The sequence below is a fragment of the Schistocerca nitens genome, chromosome 2 (assembly GCF_023898315.1).
Source record: "Schistocerca nitens isolate TAMUIC-IGC-003100 chromosome 2, iqSchNite1.1, whole genome shotgun sequence".
Taxonomy (NCBI): domain Eukaryota; kingdom Metazoa; phylum Arthropoda; class Insecta; order Orthoptera; family Acrididae; genus Schistocerca; species Schistocerca nitens.
Window position 1 is genome coordinate 306,287,620 of NC_064615.1, and position 9,380 is coordinate 306,296,999.

Below are 9,380 nucleotides of genomic sequence, written 5' to 3' on the forward strand. Positions count from 1 at the left end.
CTCTGCGTACTCTTGCGTCGCCGGCGCCGACTCTTGCCAAGGATGCGAAATGTGCGCGGATACGCTGTCCGAACGCGCCTGGATGTGCTCCCCTAGCCTACCTCGAAATGCGCCTGCCAGGTACGATCACCTTCGGCCGCTGCCGACAGGCGGGAAGCCGACACAGCGCGGCGTCGGGGCGCTCGCTTGTGCGGTGGTGGTGTAATGGTCAGCATAGTTGCCTTCCAAGCAGTTGGTCCGGGTTCGATTCCCGGCCACCGCAACAGGCTTTTTAATTTCACGTATGAGTACTTTCGCCACGCGCCCTTAACTTAATGTTTTTTCCCCCTCTTACTCGCTGCAGACCAGCCTATAGTGTGTCTCGACTGTCTCGACTTGTCTCGACTGACGCGAGAGCTGACGCTCTCCAATCGGCCTATATCAAAACGACAAGCACGAGAAACGACTGAGAGAGGTAAGGAGAGGCGGGGCGATGTACACACAGCACGCCCGTTCATTTCACGGTGGCGTCTCCCTGACCGAACCGGGCTGTAGCTCCGAAAACAAAGGAGAAAGAAAAATAGGAAGTAAAACTGCCAACAGTACCCTGTGTCCCCATGCGCTCTCCCGCCCAAGTACCGACAAGGGCCAAAGTTGTTACGCATCGGCAATCGGACATTTCCTTTCATCTTCTCTTTATCGGTTGAGAACCAGTGTATTCAACGTATTATGGCCATTGCCGAGTGAATGCTGTAGCGCTTCCCGACAAGTCGGGTTCGGATCCTCTGTCAACTTCCACGCAGGGTGATGATCTTTTGGTCATCACACTCGCCAGCTGAAATCGGCGCTGCCTTTTCGTGGTAGTAAAAGCGTTGTGGCCCGTGGGGGGATCGAACCCACGACCTTCGCGTTATTAGCACGACGCTCTAACCAACTGAGCTAACGGGCCTCGACAGTTGCGCTCGCTCAGCCCTACGCTGCAAACGTATGGCATGAAGCCGTACACCATTTCTATGGTCGTCGGATGTCTGCTTCCCTCGTCTATACTCTGCTGACGGTCACGAAACAGTAGATATATTGCGAGCAGGACGGGAAACGGCAGCTCGGACAGCTCAAACTTGTCACGATTCGTGTGGAAAAAGCTCCGTTCCGGTACCGGGAATCGAACCCGGGCCTCCTGGGTGAAAGCCAGGTATCCTAGCCACTAGACCACACCGGATGTGGGCGTTCCTGACGAGGATCGGACGGTCGCTTGTAGCATTTCGTGTCGTGTCCCGCGTCGGCGCCCTTCTCTCTTTGCGAGCGTCTTTGCGCATACTGACTGGCAAGGCGCGCACCTCAAACGTCTCAGAGCAATGTTTTTGGCTTCATGCTGTGCTAGGAGAAGAGGAAAAGGGAAGCTGTAAGTAGCAATAACAGGGAGTAAACATTTTCCCGCTGAAGCGTTGAAAACGTTGTGGATAACAAACAAGAAATAAGTTGGTGCCCTAGCAACAGCATCACCATCAGTCACAGAAAATTAAATGCCCCGGGTGAGGATCGAACTCACGACCTTAAGATTATGAGACTTACGCGCTGCCTACTGCGCTACCGAGGCACAGGTGAAGCGCTTGTCCTGGAAACTGGCGAAGTACCACACCCAATGTTAGACGTAAAGACACTGTACTTCCTGGATAACGTGTTCTGTTGCTACACGTGCATTGCCAGCCCAGTTGATTGCGGTGTTGCTGCAGCTTTTGCAAACGATAGGCAGCACTCCTTGTCGTTAACGTTCAGTGCCTCGGAGGCACCTGGACACAGCAACTTGTGAGGCCAGGCCGACGCTAGTCTGTAGAACACCATGCGAGCGTCCTAGTGGGGACCCGCGAGTGCTGCGTTCTCGGTTCTTCTCAAGGGAATCCAGCTATACATTCATGTGGATCGTGCATCTCAAGCGCGCAAGCCACACGGCAGCATTATCGTGGGAAAAGCAAAATGATGCATCGGCCGGGAATCGAACCCGGGCCGCCCACGTGGCAGGCGAGCACTCTGCCACTGAACCACCGATGCTCGGGCCGGTAGTAACTGCACGCTGCTTCCCGAGCAGATGTCTCAAGGGAAAGTGGGACTGCCGTCAAGCGCCGTAGCATTCTGTCGAGAAGATGCTGCAGACGCTGAATCCTGCACTGTACTGCTTAAAAATGCCGCCAGAACGCGGTCCTCTGCGTACTCTTGCGTCGCCGGCGCCGACTCTTGCCAAGGATGCGAAATGTGCGCGGATACGCTGTCCGAACGCGCCTGGATGTGCTCCCCTAGCCTACCTCGAAATGCGCCTGCCAGGTACGATCACCTTCGGCCGCTGCCGACAGGCGGGAAGCCGACACAGCGCGGCGTCGGGGCGCTCGCTTGTGCGGTGGTGGTGTAATGGTCAGCATAGTTGCCTTCCAAGCAGTTGGTCCGGGTTCGATTCCCGGCCACCGCAACAGGCTTTTTAATGTCACGTATGAGTACTTTCGCCACGCGCCCTTAACTTAATGTTTTTTCCCCCTCTTACTCGCTGCAGACCAGCCTATAGTGTGTCTCGACTGTCTCGACTTGTCTCGACTTGTCTCGACTTGTCTCGACTTGTCTCGACTTGTCTCGACTTGTCTCGACTTGTCTCGACTTGTCTCGACTTGTCTCGACTTGTCTCGACTTGTCTCGACTTTGCTCAGCTGACGCGAGAGCTGACGCTCTCCAATCGGCCTATATCAAAACGACAAGCACGAGAAACGACTGAGAGAGGTAAGGAGAGGCGGGGCGATGTACACACAGCACGCCCGTTCATTTCACGGTGGCGTCTCCCTGACCGAACCGGGCTGTAGCTCCGAAAACAAAGGAGAAAGAAAAATAGGAAGTAAAACTGCCAACAGTACCCTGTGTCCCCATGCGCTCTCCCGCCCAAGTACCGACAAGGGCCAAAGTTGTTACGCATCGGCAATCGGACATTTCCTTTCATCTTCTCTTTATCGGTTGAGAACCAGTGTATTCAACGTATTATGGCCATTGCCGAGTGAATGCTGTAGCGCTTCCCGACAAGTCGGGTTCGTATCCTCTGTCAACTTCCACGCAGGGTGATGATCTTTTGGTCATCACACTCGCCAGCTGAAATCGGCGCTGCCTTTTCGTGGTAGTAAAAGCGTTGTGGCCCGTGGGGGATCGAACCCACGACCTTCGCGTTATTAGCACGACGCTCTAACCAACTGAGCTAACGGGCCTCGACAGTTGCGCTCGCTCAGCCCTACGCTGCAAACGTATGGCATGAAGCCGTACACCATTTCTATGGTCGTCGGATGTCTGCTTCCCTCGTCTATACTCTGCTGACGGTCACGAAACAGTAGATATATTGCGAGCAGGACAGGAAACGGCAGCTCGGACAGCTCAAACTTGTCACGATTCGTGTGGAAAAAGTTCCGTTCCGGTACCGGGAATCGAACCCGGGCCTCCTGGGTGAAAGCCAGGTATCCTAGCCACTAGACCACACCGGATGTGTGCGTTCCTGCGGCGGATCGGACGGTCGCTTGTAGCATTTCGTGTCGTGTCCCGCGTCGGCGCCCTTCTCTCTTTGCGAGCGTCTTTGCGCATACTGACTGGCAAGGCGCGCACCTCAAACGTCTCAGAGCAATGTTTTTGGCTTCATGCTGTGCTAGGAGAAGAGGAAAAGGGAAGCTGTAAGTAGCAATAACAGGGAGTAAACATTTTCCCGCTGAAGCGTTGAAAACGTTGTGGATAACAAACAAGAAATAAGTTGGTGCCCTAGCAACAGCATCACCATCAGTCACAGAAAATTAAATGCCCCGGGTGAGGATCGAACTCACGACCTTAAGATTATGAGACTTACGCGCTGCCTACTGCGCTACCGAGGCACAGGTGAAGCGCTTGTCCTGGAAACTGGCTAAGTACCACACCCAATGTTAGACGTAAAGACACTGTACTTCCTGGATAACGTGTTCTGTTGCTACACGTGCATTGCCAGCCCAGTTGATTGCGGTGTTGCTGCAGCTTTTGCAAACGATAGGCAGCACTCCTTGTCGTTAACGTTCAGTGCCTCGGAGGCACCTGGACACAGCAACTTGTGAGGCCAGGCCGACGCTAGTCTGTAGAACACCATGCGAGCGTCCTAGTGGGGACCCGCGAGTGCTGCGTTCTCGGTTCTTCTCAAGGGAATCCAGCTATACATTCATGTGGATCGTGCATCTCAAGCGCGCAAGCCACACGGCAGCATTATCGTGGGAAAAGCAAAATGATGCATCGGCCGGGAATCGAACCCGGGCCGCCCGCGTGGCGGGCGAGCACTCTGCCACTGAACCACCGATGCTCGGGCCGGTAGTAACTGCACGCTGCTTCCCGAGCAGATGTCTCAAGGGAAAGTGGGACTGCCGTCAAGCGCCGTAGCATTCTGTCGAGAAGATGCTGCAGACGCTGAATCCTGCACTGTACTGCTTAAAAATGCCGCCAGAACGCGGTCCTCTGCGTACTCTTGCGTCGCCGGCGCCGACTCTTGCCAAGGATGCGAAATGTGCGCGGATACGCTGTCCGAACGCGCCTGGATGTGCTCCCCTAGCCTACCTCGAAATGCGCCTGCCAGGTACGATCACCTTCGGCCGCTGCCGACAGGCGGGAAGCCGACACAGCGCGGCGTCGGGGCGCTCGCTTGTGCGGTGGTGGTGTAATGGTCAGCATAGTTGCCTTCCAAGCAGTTGGTCCGGGTTCGATTCCCGGCCACCGCAACAGGCTTTTTAATTTCACGTATGAGTACTTTCGCCACGCGCCCTTAACTTAATGTTTTTTCCCCCTCTTACTCGCTGCAGACCAGCCTATAGTGTGTCTCGACTGTCTCGACTTGTCTCGACTGACGCGAGAGCTGACGCTCTCCAATCGGCCTATATCAAAACGACAAGCACGAGAAACGACTGAGAGAGGTAAGGAGAGGCGGGGCGATGTACACACAGCACGCCCGTTCATTTCACGGTGGCGTCTCCCTGACCGAACCGGGCTGTAGCTCCGAAAACAAAGGAGAAAGAAAAATAGGAAGTAAAACTGCCAACAGTACCCTGTGTCCCCATGCGCTCTCCCGCCCAAGTACCGACAAGGGCCAAAGTTGTTACGCATCGGCAATCGGACATTTCCTTTCATCTTCTCTTTATCGGTTGAGAACCAGTGTATTCAACGTATTATGGCCATTGCCGAGTGAATGCTGTAGCGCTTCCCGACAAGTCGGGTTCGGATCCTCTGTCAACTTCCACGCAGGGTGATGATCTTTTGGTCATCACACTCGCCAGCTGAAATCGGCGCTGCCTTTTCGTGGTAGTAAAAGCGTTGTGGCCCGTGGGGGGATCGAACCCACGACCTTCGCGTTATTAGCACGACGCTCTAACCAACTGAGCTAACGGGCCTCGACAGTTGCGCTCGCTCAGCCCTACGCTGCAAACGTATGGCATGAAGCCGTACACCATTTCTATGGTCGTCGGATGTCTGCTTCCCTCGTCTATACTCTGCTGACGGTCACGAAACAGTAGATATATTGCGAGCAGGACGGGAAACGGCAGCTCGGACAGCTCAAACTTGTCACGATTCGTGTGGAAAAAGCTCCGTTCCGGTACCGGGAATCGAACCCGGGCCTCCTGGGTGAAAGCCAGGTATCCTAGCCACTAGACCACACCGGATGTGGGCGTTCCTGACGAGGATCGGACGGTCGCTTGTAGCATTTCGTGTCGTGTCCCGCGTCGGCGCCCTTCTCTCTTTGCGAGCGTCTTTGCGCATACTGACTGGCAAGGCGCGCACCTCAAACGTCTCAGAGCAATGTTTTTGGCTTCATGCTGTGCTAGGAGAAGAGGAAAAGGGAAGCTGTAAGTAGCAATAACAGGGAGTAAACATTTTCCCGCTGAAGCGTTGAAAACGTTGTGGATAACAAACAAGAAATAAGTTGGTGCCCTAGCAACAGCATCACCATCAGTCACAGAAAATTAAATGCCCCGGGTGAGGATCGAACTCACGACCTTAAGATTATGAGACTTACGCGCTGCCTACTGCGCTACCGAGGCACAGGTGAAGCGCTTGTCCTGGAAACTGGCTAAGTACCACACCCAATGTTAGACGTAAAGACACTGTACTTCCTGGATAACGTGTTCTGTTGCTACACGTGCATTGCCAGCCCAGTTGATTGCGGTGTTGCTGCAGCTTTTGCAAACGATAGGCAGCACTCCTTGTCGTTAACGTTCAGTGCCTCGGAGGCACCTGGACACAGCAACTTGTGAGGCCAGGCCGACGCTAGTCTGTAGAACACCATGCGAGCGTCCTAGTGGGGACCCGCGAGTGCTGCGTTCTCGGTTCTTCTCAAGGGAATCCAGCTATACATTCATGTGGATCGTGCATCTCAAGCGCGCAAGCCACACGGCAGCATTATCGTGGGAAAAGCAAAATGATGCATCGGCCGGGAATCGAACCCGGGCCGCCCGCGTGGCAGGCGAGCACTCTGCCACTGAACCACCGATGCTCGGGCCGGTAGTAACTGCACGCTGCTTCCCGAGCAGATGTCTCAAGGGAAAGTGGGACTGCCGTCAAGCGCCGTAGCATTCTGTCGAGAAGATGCTGCAGACGCTGAATCCTGCACTGTACTGCTTAAAAATGCCGCCAGAACGCGGTCCTCTGCGTACTCTTGCGTCGCCGGCGCCGACTCTTGCCAAGGATGCGAAATGTGCGCGGATACGCTGTCCGAACGCGCCTGGATGTGCTCCCCTAGCCTACCTCGAAATGCGCCTGCCAGGTACGATCACCTTCGGCCGCTGCCGACAGGCGGGAAGCCGACACAGCGCGGCGTCGGGGCGCTCGCTTGTGCGGTGGTGGTGTAATGGTCAGCATAGTTGCCTTCCAAGCAGTTGGTCCGGGTTCGATTCCCGGCCACCGCAACAGGCTTTTTAATGTCACGTATGAGTACTTTCGCCACGCGCCCTTAACTTAATGTTTTTTCCCCCTCTTACTCGCTGCAGACCAGCCTATAGTGTGTCTCGACTGTCTCGACTTGTCTCGACTTTGCTCAGCTGACGCGAGAGCTGACGCTCTCCAATCGGCCTATATCAAAACGACAAGCACGAGAAACGACTGAGAGAGGTAAGGAGAGGCGAGGCGATGTACACACAGCACGCCCGTTCATTTCACGGTGGCGTCTCCCTGACCGAATCGGGCTGTAGCTCCGAAAACAAAGGAGAAAGAAAAATAGGAAGTAAAACTGCCAACAGTACCCTGTGTCCCCATGCGCTCTCCCGCCCAAGTACCGACAAGGGCCAAAGTTGTTACGCATCGGCAATCGGACATTTCCTTTCATCTTCTCTTTATCGGTTGAGAACCAGTGTATTCAACATATTATGGCCATTGCCGAGTGAATGCTGTAGCGCTTCCCGACAAGTCGGGTTCGGATCCTCTGTCAACTTCCACGCAGGGTGATGATGTTTTGGTCATCACACTCGCCAGCTGAAATCGGCGCTGCCTTTTCGTGGTAGTAAAAGCGTTGTGGCCCGTGGGGGGATCGAACCCACGACCTTCGCGTTATTAGCACGACGCTCTAACCAACTGAGCTAACGGGCCTCGACAGTTGCGCTCGCTCAGCCCTACGCTGCAAACGTATGGCATGAAGCCGTACACCATTTCTATGGTCGTCGGATGTCTGCTTCCCTCGTCTATACTCTGCTGACGGTCACGAAACAGTAGATATATTGCGAGCAGGACGGGAAACGGCAGCTCGGACAGCTCAAACTTGTCACGATTCGTGTGGAAAAAGTTCCGTTCCGGTACCGGGAATCGAACCCGGGCCTCCTGGGTGAAAGCCAGGTATCCTAGCCACTAGACCACACCGGATGTGGGCGTTCCTGACGCGGATCGGACGGTCGCTTGTAGCATTTCGTGTCGTGTCCCGCGTCGGCGCCCTTCTCTCTTTGCGAGCGTCTTTGCGCATACTGACTGGCAAGGCGCGCACCTCAAACGTCTCAGAGCAATGTTTTTGGCTTCATGCTGTGCTAGGAGAAGAGGAAAAGGGAAGCTGTAAGTAGCAATAACAGGGAGTAAACATTTTCCCGCTGAAGCGTTGAAAACGTTGTGGATAACAAACAAGAAATAAGTTGGTGCCCTAGCAACAGCATCACCATCAGTCACAGAAAATTAAATGCCCCGGGTGAGGATCGAACTCACGACCTTAAGATTATGAGACTTACGCGCTGCCTACTGCGCTACCGAGGCACAGGTGAAGCGCTTGTCCTGGAAACTGGCTAAGTACCACACCCAATGTTAGACGTAAAGACACTGTACTTCCTGGATAACGTGTTCTGTTGCTACACGTGCATTGCCAGCCCAGTTGATTGCGGTGTTGCTGCAGCTTTTGCAAACGATAGGCAGCACTCCTTGTCGTTAACGTTCAGTGCCTCGGAGGCACCTGGACACAGCAACTTGTGAGGCCAGGCCGACGCTAGTCTGTAGAACACCATGCGAGCGTCCTAGTGGGGACCCGCGAGTGCTGCGTTCTCGGTTCTTCTCAAGGGAATCCAGCTATACATTCATGTGGATCGTGCATCTCAAGCGCGCAAGCCACACGGCAGCATTATCGTGGGAAAAGCAAAATGATGCACCGGCCGGGAATCGAACCCGGGCCGCCCGCGTGGCAGGCGAGCACTCTGCCACTGAACCACCGATGCTCGGGCCGGTAGTAACTGCACGCTGCTTCCCGAGCAGATGTCTCAAGGGAAAGTGGGACTGCCGTCAAGCGCCGTAGCATTCTGTCGAGAAGATGCTGCAGACGCTGAATCCTGCACTGTACTGCTTAAAAATGCCGCCAGAACGCGGTCCTCTGCGTACTCTTGCGTCGCCGGCGCCGACTCTTGCCAAGGATGCGAAATGTGCGCGGATACGCTGTCCGAACGCGCCTGGATGTGCTCCCCTAGCCTACCTCGAAATGCGCCTGCCAGGTACGATCACCTTCGGCCGCTGCCGACAGGCGGGAAGCCGACACAGCGCGGCGTCGGGGCGCTCGCTTGTGCGGTGGTGGTGTAATGGTCAGCATAGTTGCCTTCCAAGCAGTTGGTCCGGGTTCGATTCCCGGCCACCGCAACAGGCTTTTTAATTTCACGTATGAGTACTTTCGCCACGCGCCCTTAACTTAATGTTTTTTCCCCCTCTTACTCGCTGCAGACCAGCCTATAGTGTGTCTCGACTGTCTCGACTTGTCTCGACTGACGCGAGAGCTGACGCTCTCCAATCGGCCTATATCAAAACGACAAGCACGAGAAACGACTGAGAGAGGTAAGGAGAGGCGGGGCGATGTACACACAGCACGCCCGTTCATTTCACGGTGGCGTCTCCCTGACCGAACCGGGCTGTAGCTCCGAAAACAAAGG

General features: G+C 54.9%; 21 non-coding genes across 21 annotated transcripts; 5 read left to right on the top strand and 16 right to left on the bottom strand.

Moving 5' to 3' along the window:
- The first annotated feature begins 190 nt into the window (after positions 1-190).
- Trnag-ucc (transfer RNA glycine (anticodon UCC)) lies at positions 191-262 on the top strand. Its single transcript has one exon. It is a non-coding gene; the product is annotated as a tRNA-Gly (tRNA).
- Positions 263-854: 592 nt separating this feature from the next.
- Trnai-aau (transfer RNA isoleucine (anticodon AAU)) lies at positions 855-928 on the bottom strand. Its single transcript has one exon. It is a non-coding gene; the product is annotated as a tRNA-Ile (tRNA).
- A 198-nt stretch (positions 929-1,126) lies between these two features.
- Trnae-uuc (transfer RNA glutamic acid (anticodon UUC)) lies at positions 1,127-1,198 on the bottom strand. The gene has a single exon. It is a non-coding gene; the product is annotated as a tRNA-Glu (tRNA).
- Positions 1,199-1,503: 305 nt separating this feature from the next.
- Positions 1,504-1,576, bottom strand: Trnam-cau (transfer RNA methionine (anticodon CAU)). The gene has a single exon. It is a non-coding gene; the product is annotated as a tRNA-Met (tRNA).
- A 381-nt stretch (positions 1,577-1,957) lies between these two features.
- Positions 1,958-2,028, bottom strand: Trnag-gcc (transfer RNA glycine (anticodon GCC)). The gene has a single exon. It is a non-coding gene; the product is annotated as a tRNA-Gly (tRNA).
- Positions 2,029-2,368: 340 nt separating this feature from the next.
- On the top strand, positions 2,369-2,440 carry Trnag-ucc (transfer RNA glycine (anticodon UCC)). Its single transcript has one exon. It is a non-coding gene; the product is annotated as a tRNA-Gly (tRNA).
- Positions 2,441-3,142: 702 nt separating this feature from the next.
- Positions 3,143-3,215, bottom strand: Trnai-aau (transfer RNA isoleucine (anticodon AAU)). Its single transcript has one exon. It is a non-coding gene; the product is annotated as a tRNA-Ile (tRNA).
- Positions 3,216-3,413: 198 nt separating this feature from the next.
- Positions 3,414-3,485, bottom strand: Trnae-uuc (transfer RNA glutamic acid (anticodon UUC)). The gene has a single exon. It is a non-coding gene; the product is annotated as a tRNA-Glu (tRNA).
- Positions 3,486-3,790: 305 nt separating this feature from the next.
- Trnam-cau (transfer RNA methionine (anticodon CAU)) lies at positions 3,791-3,863 on the bottom strand. Its single transcript has one exon. It is a non-coding gene; the product is annotated as a tRNA-Met (tRNA).
- Positions 3,864-4,244: 381 nt separating this feature from the next.
- On the bottom strand, positions 4,245-4,315 carry Trnag-gcc (transfer RNA glycine (anticodon GCC)). Its single transcript has one exon. It is a non-coding gene; the product is annotated as a tRNA-Gly (tRNA).
- A 340-nt stretch (positions 4,316-4,655) lies between these two features.
- On the top strand, positions 4,656-4,727 carry Trnag-ucc (transfer RNA glycine (anticodon UCC)). Its single transcript has one exon. It is a non-coding gene; the product is annotated as a tRNA-Gly (tRNA).
- Positions 4,728-5,319: 592 nt separating this feature from the next.
- On the bottom strand, positions 5,320-5,393 carry Trnai-aau (transfer RNA isoleucine (anticodon AAU)). The gene has a single exon. It is a non-coding gene; the product is annotated as a tRNA-Ile (tRNA).
- A 198-nt stretch (positions 5,394-5,591) lies between these two features.
- Positions 5,592-5,663, bottom strand: Trnae-uuc (transfer RNA glutamic acid (anticodon UUC)). The gene has a single exon. It is a non-coding gene; the product is annotated as a tRNA-Glu (tRNA).
- A 305-nt stretch (positions 5,664-5,968) lies between these two features.
- Positions 5,969-6,041, bottom strand: Trnam-cau (transfer RNA methionine (anticodon CAU)). Its single transcript has one exon. It is a non-coding gene; the product is annotated as a tRNA-Met (tRNA).
- Positions 6,042-6,422: 381 nt separating this feature from the next.
- Trnag-gcc (transfer RNA glycine (anticodon GCC)) lies at positions 6,423-6,493 on the bottom strand. Its single transcript has one exon. It is a non-coding gene; the product is annotated as a tRNA-Gly (tRNA).
- Positions 6,494-6,833: 340 nt separating this feature from the next.
- Positions 6,834-6,905, top strand: Trnag-ucc (transfer RNA glycine (anticodon UCC)). Its single transcript has one exon. It is a non-coding gene; the product is annotated as a tRNA-Gly (tRNA).
- A 602-nt stretch (positions 6,906-7,507) lies between these two features.
- Trnai-aau (transfer RNA isoleucine (anticodon AAU)) lies at positions 7,508-7,581 on the bottom strand. Its single transcript has one exon. It is a non-coding gene; the product is annotated as a tRNA-Ile (tRNA).
- A 198-nt stretch (positions 7,582-7,779) lies between these two features.
- On the bottom strand, positions 7,780-7,851 carry Trnae-uuc (transfer RNA glutamic acid (anticodon UUC)). Its single transcript has one exon. It is a non-coding gene; the product is annotated as a tRNA-Glu (tRNA).
- Positions 7,852-8,156: 305 nt separating this feature from the next.
- Trnam-cau (transfer RNA methionine (anticodon CAU)) lies at positions 8,157-8,229 on the bottom strand. Its single transcript has one exon. It is a non-coding gene; the product is annotated as a tRNA-Met (tRNA).
- Positions 8,230-8,610: 381 nt separating this feature from the next.
- Positions 8,611-8,681, bottom strand: Trnag-gcc (transfer RNA glycine (anticodon GCC)). The gene has a single exon. It is a non-coding gene; the product is annotated as a tRNA-Gly (tRNA).
- Positions 8,682-9,021: 340 nt separating this feature from the next.
- Positions 9,022-9,093, top strand: Trnag-ucc (transfer RNA glycine (anticodon UCC)). The gene has a single exon. It is a non-coding gene; the product is annotated as a tRNA-Gly (tRNA).
- The last annotated feature ends 287 nt before the right edge of the window (positions 9,094-9,380 follow it).